The sequence below is a fragment of the Dunckerocampus dactyliophorus genome, chromosome 20, assembly GCF_027744805.1.
Source record: "Dunckerocampus dactyliophorus isolate RoL2022-P2 chromosome 20, RoL_Ddac_1.1, whole genome shotgun sequence".
NCBI classification, from domain to species: domain Eukaryota; kingdom Metazoa; phylum Chordata; class Actinopteri; order Syngnathiformes; family Syngnathidae; genus Dunckerocampus; species Dunckerocampus dactyliophorus.
Window position 1 is genome coordinate 1689482 of NC_072838.1, and position 7542 is coordinate 1697023.

Below are 7542 nucleotides of genomic sequence, written 5' to 3' on the forward strand. Positions count from 1 at the left end.
ACACTGGAAAGACTGCTAATATGCTGCACTTTGACAACATCATCTTGTGCAGCAAAAACCCTTTTAACTTCTGCTAGCTGCACATTAGGTGAAACACCTCTGAGAAGTAGTGTACTCTGGATCAAACCCATACCTTTTACAAAACTCCATATTTTTCTTTAGTTTGCAAGTAATATATATGTTCTAATGTTTGACCTTTTAAGTGCTTTACAGTTTGAGATGCACTTCAAGTCCCTGTTCGGGCGCCAATTTTTCTCTTACTACTTTGGATGTAACCAGTGAGTAATTTAAACAGAGTCCTGATAGCAGTTTACTATCAATCCAGATTTAATTATTTGCTGGACTGAAATGCATCTCTTCTTTTGCTTTGCAAACTAGAACTTAGCGAACATAACATGCATGGACAAAACATCTCAATATAACACACAAAGGAAAAAATTATATATATATACAGTATATATATATATATATAAAACAAAAGTGAGTACACCCCTCACATTTCTGCAAATATTTTATTATATCTTTTCATGGGACACCACTGAAGAAATGAAACTTTGCTACAATGTAAAGTAGTCAGTGTACAGCTTGTATAACAGTGTAAATTTACTGTCCCCTCAAAATAACTCAATACACAGACCTTAATGTCTAAACTGCAGGCAACAAAAGTGAATACACCCCTTAGTGAAAATGTCCAAATTGGGCCCAACTAGCCATTTTCTTTCCCCAGTGTCATGTGACCCATTAGTGTTACAAGGTCTCAGGTGTGAATGGGGAGCAGGTGTGTTAAATTTGGTTTTATCACTCTCACACTCTCTCATACTGGTCACTGGAAGTTTAACATGGCACCTCATGGCAAAGAACTCTCTGAGGATCTGAAAAAAAGAATTGTTGCGCTACACGAAGATGGCTTAGGCTATAAGAAGATTGCCAACACTCTGAAACTGAGCAGCAGCACGGTGGCCAAGACCATACAGCGGTTTAACATCACAGGTTCCACTCAGAACAGGCCTCGCCATGGTCGACCAAAGAAGTTGAGTGCACGTGCCCAGCGTCATATCCAGAGGTTGTCTTTGGAAAATAGACGCCTGAGTGCTGCCAGCATTGCTGCAGAGGTTGAAGGGATGGGTGGTCAACCTGTCAGTGCTCAGACCATACGTCACACTCTGCATCAAATTGGTCTGCATGGCTGTCATCCCAGAAAGAAGCCTCTTCTAAAGATGATGCATAAGAAAGCCCGATAACAGTTTGCTGAAGATAAGCAGACTAAAGACATGGATTACTGGAACCATGTCCTGTGGTCTGATGAGACCAAGATAAACTTATTTGGTTCAGATGGTGTCAAGCGTGTGTGGCGGAAACCAGGTGAGGAGTACAAAGACGAGTGTGTTTTACCTACAGTCAAACATGGTGGTGGGAGTGTCATGGTCTGGGGCTGCATGAGTGCTGCCGGCACTGGGGAGCTACAGTTCATTGAGGGAACCATGAATGCCAACATGTACTGTGACATCCTGAAGCAGAGCTTGATCCCCTCCCTTCGGAAACTGGGCCGCAGGGCAGTATTCCAACATGACAACGACCCCAAACACACCTCCAAGACAACCACTGCTTTGCTAAAGAAGTTAAGGGTGAATGTGATGGACTGGCCAAGCATGTCTGTGGACCTAAATCCTATTGAGCATCTGTGGGGCATCCTCAAACTGAAGGTGAAGGAGCACAAGGTCTCTAACATCCACCAGCTCCGTGATGTCGTCATGGAGGAGTGGAAGAGGATTCCAGTGGCAACCTGTGAAGCTCTGGTGAACTCCATGCCCAAGAGGGTTAAGGCAGTGCTGGAAAATAATGGTGGCCACACAAAATATTGACACTTTTGGCCCAATTTGGACATTTTCACTTGGGGTGTATTCACTTTTGTTGCCTGCAGTTTAGACATTAAGGTCTGTGTATTGAGTTATTTTGAAGGGAACAGTAAATTTACACATATACAAGCTGTACACTGACTACTTTACATTGTAGCAAAGTTTCATTTCTTCAGTGTTGTCCCATGAAAAGATATAATAAAATATTTGCAGAAATGTGAAGGGTGTACTCACTTTTGTGACATACTGTATATATATATATATATATACATACACACACACACACACACACAATGTTGACTGTCCCTTAAACTGTCCTGAGCACAATTTAACATTTGCTGGCCAGCATACAAAAATAAAGAGTCTATAGAGCTCTATACATGTATATATGGGCTGTGTATGAAGGAATGAGTGTGTGCTGTGGTGCCTGGGATGCTCCAGCAGCGGCAGGATGGTGACGATGATGATGACAAGGAGGTGGATGGTGTCCTCTTCCTCCACTGTAGCCAACAAGGAACAGCAACAGTCGCTCACATCCAATTCGCTAGCAGGAAAACAGCATAAAGTCATGCAGTGATGGATTGAGCAGACAGGCCTGGCACACACAGGTGGCTCTCCTACACACTTTGACCATGTGCGAGCCTACAGCGCTCACTAGGGGCACCATGGTAACCAATTAACGACTGTCGCAATACTGTCGTAAAGATGTCCATTTCTTATAAAGACAATCCCATACAATTATAATAAAACAAAGAATGTATAAAATTTAGTAGCACCTTATTTAACTGATAACGACAGTGGCATTAATCCCTGAACATTACCTATAGAAAAATAACATTTCTTTTAATCGCACAAAACACAGCTGGGTTACAGAAGCCGGGGTAAATATATTTCAAAACAATCGCATCACAGTCGTCTTAAACAACTAAGGAAAACACATCCAAAACACACAAACGTTAGTGTCATATTTCGACAAAACGCAAAGTAGCCTGCGTGGTCAACATTTTTCGTAACTGTAAATCATCGAGGCCGCCTCACCACTCACCAAACTGCTTCTGGGTTCTTCCTCGTACCACCGACAGCAACACGACCGCAACCCAGTGACGCGGAGTGTGAACTACACACTGATCTAAAAAAAAGACTGGATCGAGCAACCTATTGTTTTCACGCGCCAAAATTTGAAGCCAGATTTTTTCGATCGCCGTCATCTTGGTGAGACCACCTTACGCGCCACAGCTTTGTGATTGTGCTGGTATACGAACGCAGAATTAGTGAAAAATCATCAAAAACATCAGGAGTGCCAGTGAAGGAAGCGAGGATGAGGAAACACAACTTAAAAAGCACTTCCCAAAACCTTCCACTCGGAAGTACTTTTACTTGGCACCTTTTTTTGACCTGATATATGTGCCACTACTTGAACGGCTTTGCTTTGAAAAGTTCTCGAAATGTAACCAAAAGTTAAAGTATGAACTTTGATGGGTGGTTTTGCAAGAATTTTCTAGTTACACCTTCCTGTAACAACTAGGCCTTTTTTTGGTGCCCAGCCTAGCAATCAATGATAAAATTATTTCTATGCAGTTTTTTACAGTAGGCTTTGAGTATTTGCACTTATCTAATGTCTTTTTGTACCAAAAAACAGCTTTTTTAAAAGCTACCACAACTACCAAGTTACAATAATTCTGATACCACACATGATTCACGCAAAGGTAGAAGACATGTGACAAAATTTCTGCTTTCTTCCTGCCTTAACCTTATCCTGAGATAAAAAAAAATAATGGTTTACCGTAGGAAAATAATTAGACAAAGATAGACTTTAAATTCCGTACGTAAACAATGTTTGCAGGCTGCCACACAGCCAATTTTTCGTCTGTCTCGAAGCTAAAATACATCTTACTAGCTTGATAAATGACACAAAAGCGTATAAATCTGAGTAGTTATAACCTTTAGCAGTTGATTTTGGTGGCTATACGATCAATCGAAGTTTTACCAGTGCGTTGCCATACTGTTGTCTCACAGCAAAGTGGTCTCACCAAGATGGCCGCCGCAAATTTCCATTGGCTTCAAAAATAAAACAATAGAAGCTCGATCCAGTCTTTTTTTTAGATCAGTGGAACTACACCATTCAGATTCCTTATAAAACATGTAAAAAAACTAGTTGGATTTACTACAAATGTATTTTCAATTTTTAATTAAAATATCTGAAAGAGTGACATATGGAGTGTCTTAGTTGTATTTTTGCTATTGTGCAAATGCGTCACTATTAACCTAGCTTGTTTGATATGAATTCATTGAAGAAATATACTCCAAAGTGGCAACCAAACAAAGGTTTTGGAAATTAGGTAGCTTACCTGACATACTGCCATTTTGGGGAATCCATATCCTACGATAGCCACATGACAACCACTCGAAAATGTTTCCTTTACGTAAACTTAGGATCTGAATTGGTTTCAGTCTAGCAAAGCCGTACAGGACATATTTTAGGACATTTAGAGTGTCTCTGACACTCGTGTCATGATGGGTATTATGGGCTAAGTCCAAACTACATCGAATAAAACAAACTGGCAAGTGAAAACTTACGTTTTAGATGTGTATATTTTTTCTTAAATAGTTTTTTTTAGGTATGTGTATCTGTATATGAATTTTCATCCCACATGGACAAAATGTGCCGCTTATCTTCTTCTTACGCTACTGTGGGTTACAGTGCCACCCTGTGGCCAACCATTGTAATGCAAGCGCTAAGCTCGGAAGAAACACACAGTCAAAAAGGTCATTTTAGAAAAGATTATACATTACAGGAATTTTAAAAATACTTACAAACATTATAAAATAATACTTTTATTGTCAGAACCATATTTCTTTTGTTGAAATGTCTTCAACGCAATAAAAACAAACTAGTAGTTGAGGTCATTCTCTCTGAAGGACATTTTTTTTATTTGGTTTTAGGTTTCGGCCTGCCCCGCCCACTTCCCTTGATATATTAAAAAGTAAAATCATGAGCACATAAGATGAAATAAATAAACAAAACACAATATGGCTGACAGAGACATCCCTCCCCCGCAATACCGGGTAGGGGTGCAAAGCCAAAATGGAGCACCGGTGAAGTGAGTGCATCTGTGCCACCTGGAATTCTGGACCCCATGAAAAAAAAATTGCCATTGGGCCTCCGCCCCGCAGCTGCAGTCACTACATCTCTAGGACGTAACTGCCCCTTGAATGCTGCTTTTATGCTCTTTGACTCCAACCCAAGTTGAGTTCCATGCATGTTTTGGAGTAAACAGCAATTATTTTTCAAACAAAATATCAAGCAACAGTCACATGCCACACCTGGCATGGAACTCAGGTCCTTATTAGACCACAATGATTAGCCTATTTTCCACACTAAAAGTCTCACTTTTTTATGGTTTGGCTGGTCCTGCCACTTATACTCCGGAGCCACTTACACATGTTTTTTTGGAAAGGGCGCTCTAGGCTTGTGTGCCAGTATCTGCTGCTCCTATTGTTCTGTCAAATTGGGCTTATTTGAGAATATTGTTAAAAGTAGGTGTCACACGACTGTCCGTGTAATCATCAAAGAACATGACAATTCTTATGACAACTATGATGCTGGTCGTTTAAACCCCTGATAGAACTGATGTGCAATTGCGATGTATTTCAATACTTATGTGACAGAACAATGACACACATTATGAATACTTGGGGGTTGTACAGAGTAAACAAATGGGAAAGAAGAACAAAGACTCTTAAAGTATCATTCCAGTATGTTTGTCCCAACTATTGCAATGATTGGAACAAGAGCAGAGAGACCACTGGTATGTGACAGCTATTGTTGTTCCTAAGTTACAAACTGCAGAGTAAAGAGTAATAATTAGATGCTATTCCTCTCTGATTCTAAGGTTATCACCTTACCTGTGCTGCTCTAAATAGTTGAGGTGTCAAATAAACTCAAGAAACTCTACTGAAGGTGAGTTGATAAAGCGTCCTCTGCAACCTTCTCGGCCTTCTCAAGTTAAGGCTGGTGAAAGTCCTCAAGAACTTGACAGTTGATAACCACGTGAAATGGAGGATCCACCTTCAGAGATAAACAAACTCAAGAAGCAGTGGGCTATTGCTAAAGGCTCCTTCACAAGGAGACTGAACCATATCCACAAACGAGCAAACAATATGTCGGACAACGATATCGGAATGGATATTACCCTACTCTATGGGGACTATTGTAAAGCAATGGAAGCCGAAGGAAATTACGAGACTGGGCTCCTTGAAGCTGAAACGGCTGATGGAAAAGAAACCACAGAGCTCATGGGGCAATTGGAAGAAGCCATGGAGGTGGTCTACGCCAAGTACACTAAAACCAAAAAGTTAGTCCAGACACTCCTCATGGAAAGATTTATGAATGACACCCTTTTATCTTGAATCAAGAAGGCTGAAGATGGCTGCGACATCGTTAAACGGCTATCCCCGGATAACATTAGTCTAGACGGCTTTAAGGAGCAACTGATTGTAATCAAGAGACTGGTTGCGGAAGCATGGCAAGCCATCGTCAAGTGGGAATCAGAGTTTTGGGAGACAAGTATGGGAACAAAACAAACATTGTTATTGTAATCCTGAAAGAACTGCAAGGACTGCATCCAGTCAAGGAAGACAACCCAAGACAAGTCATTGAGCTCATCAGGAAGGTAGAAAAGGTCCTGACAGATTTAACAGAATTGGGAAATCCTGCTGCAGCAGTAAACCCACCCAACGTAGTGTCAGTAGAACGCAAACTAGCCCATAACATACTGAGGGACTGGCTAAAGTTTCAGATGAAACTGGTGAAAATGGGGTTACAACTTCCAACCAACTCAAGAAGTTATTAGCATTTCTAAAGAACCAAGAAGGTCTTCTTGAACAAATCCATCAACTCAATATGCATTGCTTGAGGAAACACAGGAACAAGAGGAACAAGAATGTAGGCACTTCGATGCTCTGGCCTTGATGAAATTGCCAAAGTCCAAAACTCTATCGGACCCGAAGATCTTTTGAAGTTCTTCCCCAATGTTCCACCAGAAGAACAGAGAAGTCCAAAGGAAATCTAATTATTAATTGTTCACGGCGAAGGCTTCCTGGCTCCTCGACCAGTTAGAACTGTCGGGAAGCATCTTGTTTTGGAGGATAGTCCACTAGGGAAAATAGTAGGCGGCACACACCCAGACTTACCGGAAGACATACAAGTCCCTGCACTCTGCTCTGAAACGTACTTTGCTCGGTCCATGAGGACAGCAGCAATCGAATACAAAGAACAAGTGAAGCGTCATCAAAGTTCAATGTACACCAGGAGTTTGTGAGATGGTGGGAATGGTATAGTACTGGTGAAGCTTGCGAGCCAAAATGTGGGGGGGTGCCGCTGTGGGAAGTGCCAACCCACATCGAAATAAATGACTTTGGTGGAGGAAAGAGAACTTGAAGTGATCAAGGAGGGCCTCACCTATGTCAAAGGAGGCAAACATGCACCGACACCACATTGGGACGCGAAATACCCGTGGATTGAAGATCCAAGTTTCCTACCAAACAACAAAAATGCAGTGAAAGCAACATTCTTGAGAACCGAAAAGAAATTAAACAAGTAACCTCATTGGAAACAAGCGTATAAAACGCAAATCCATAAGATGGTCGAGCGGGGAGCCGCAACGAGACTCAATGACAAGACTTT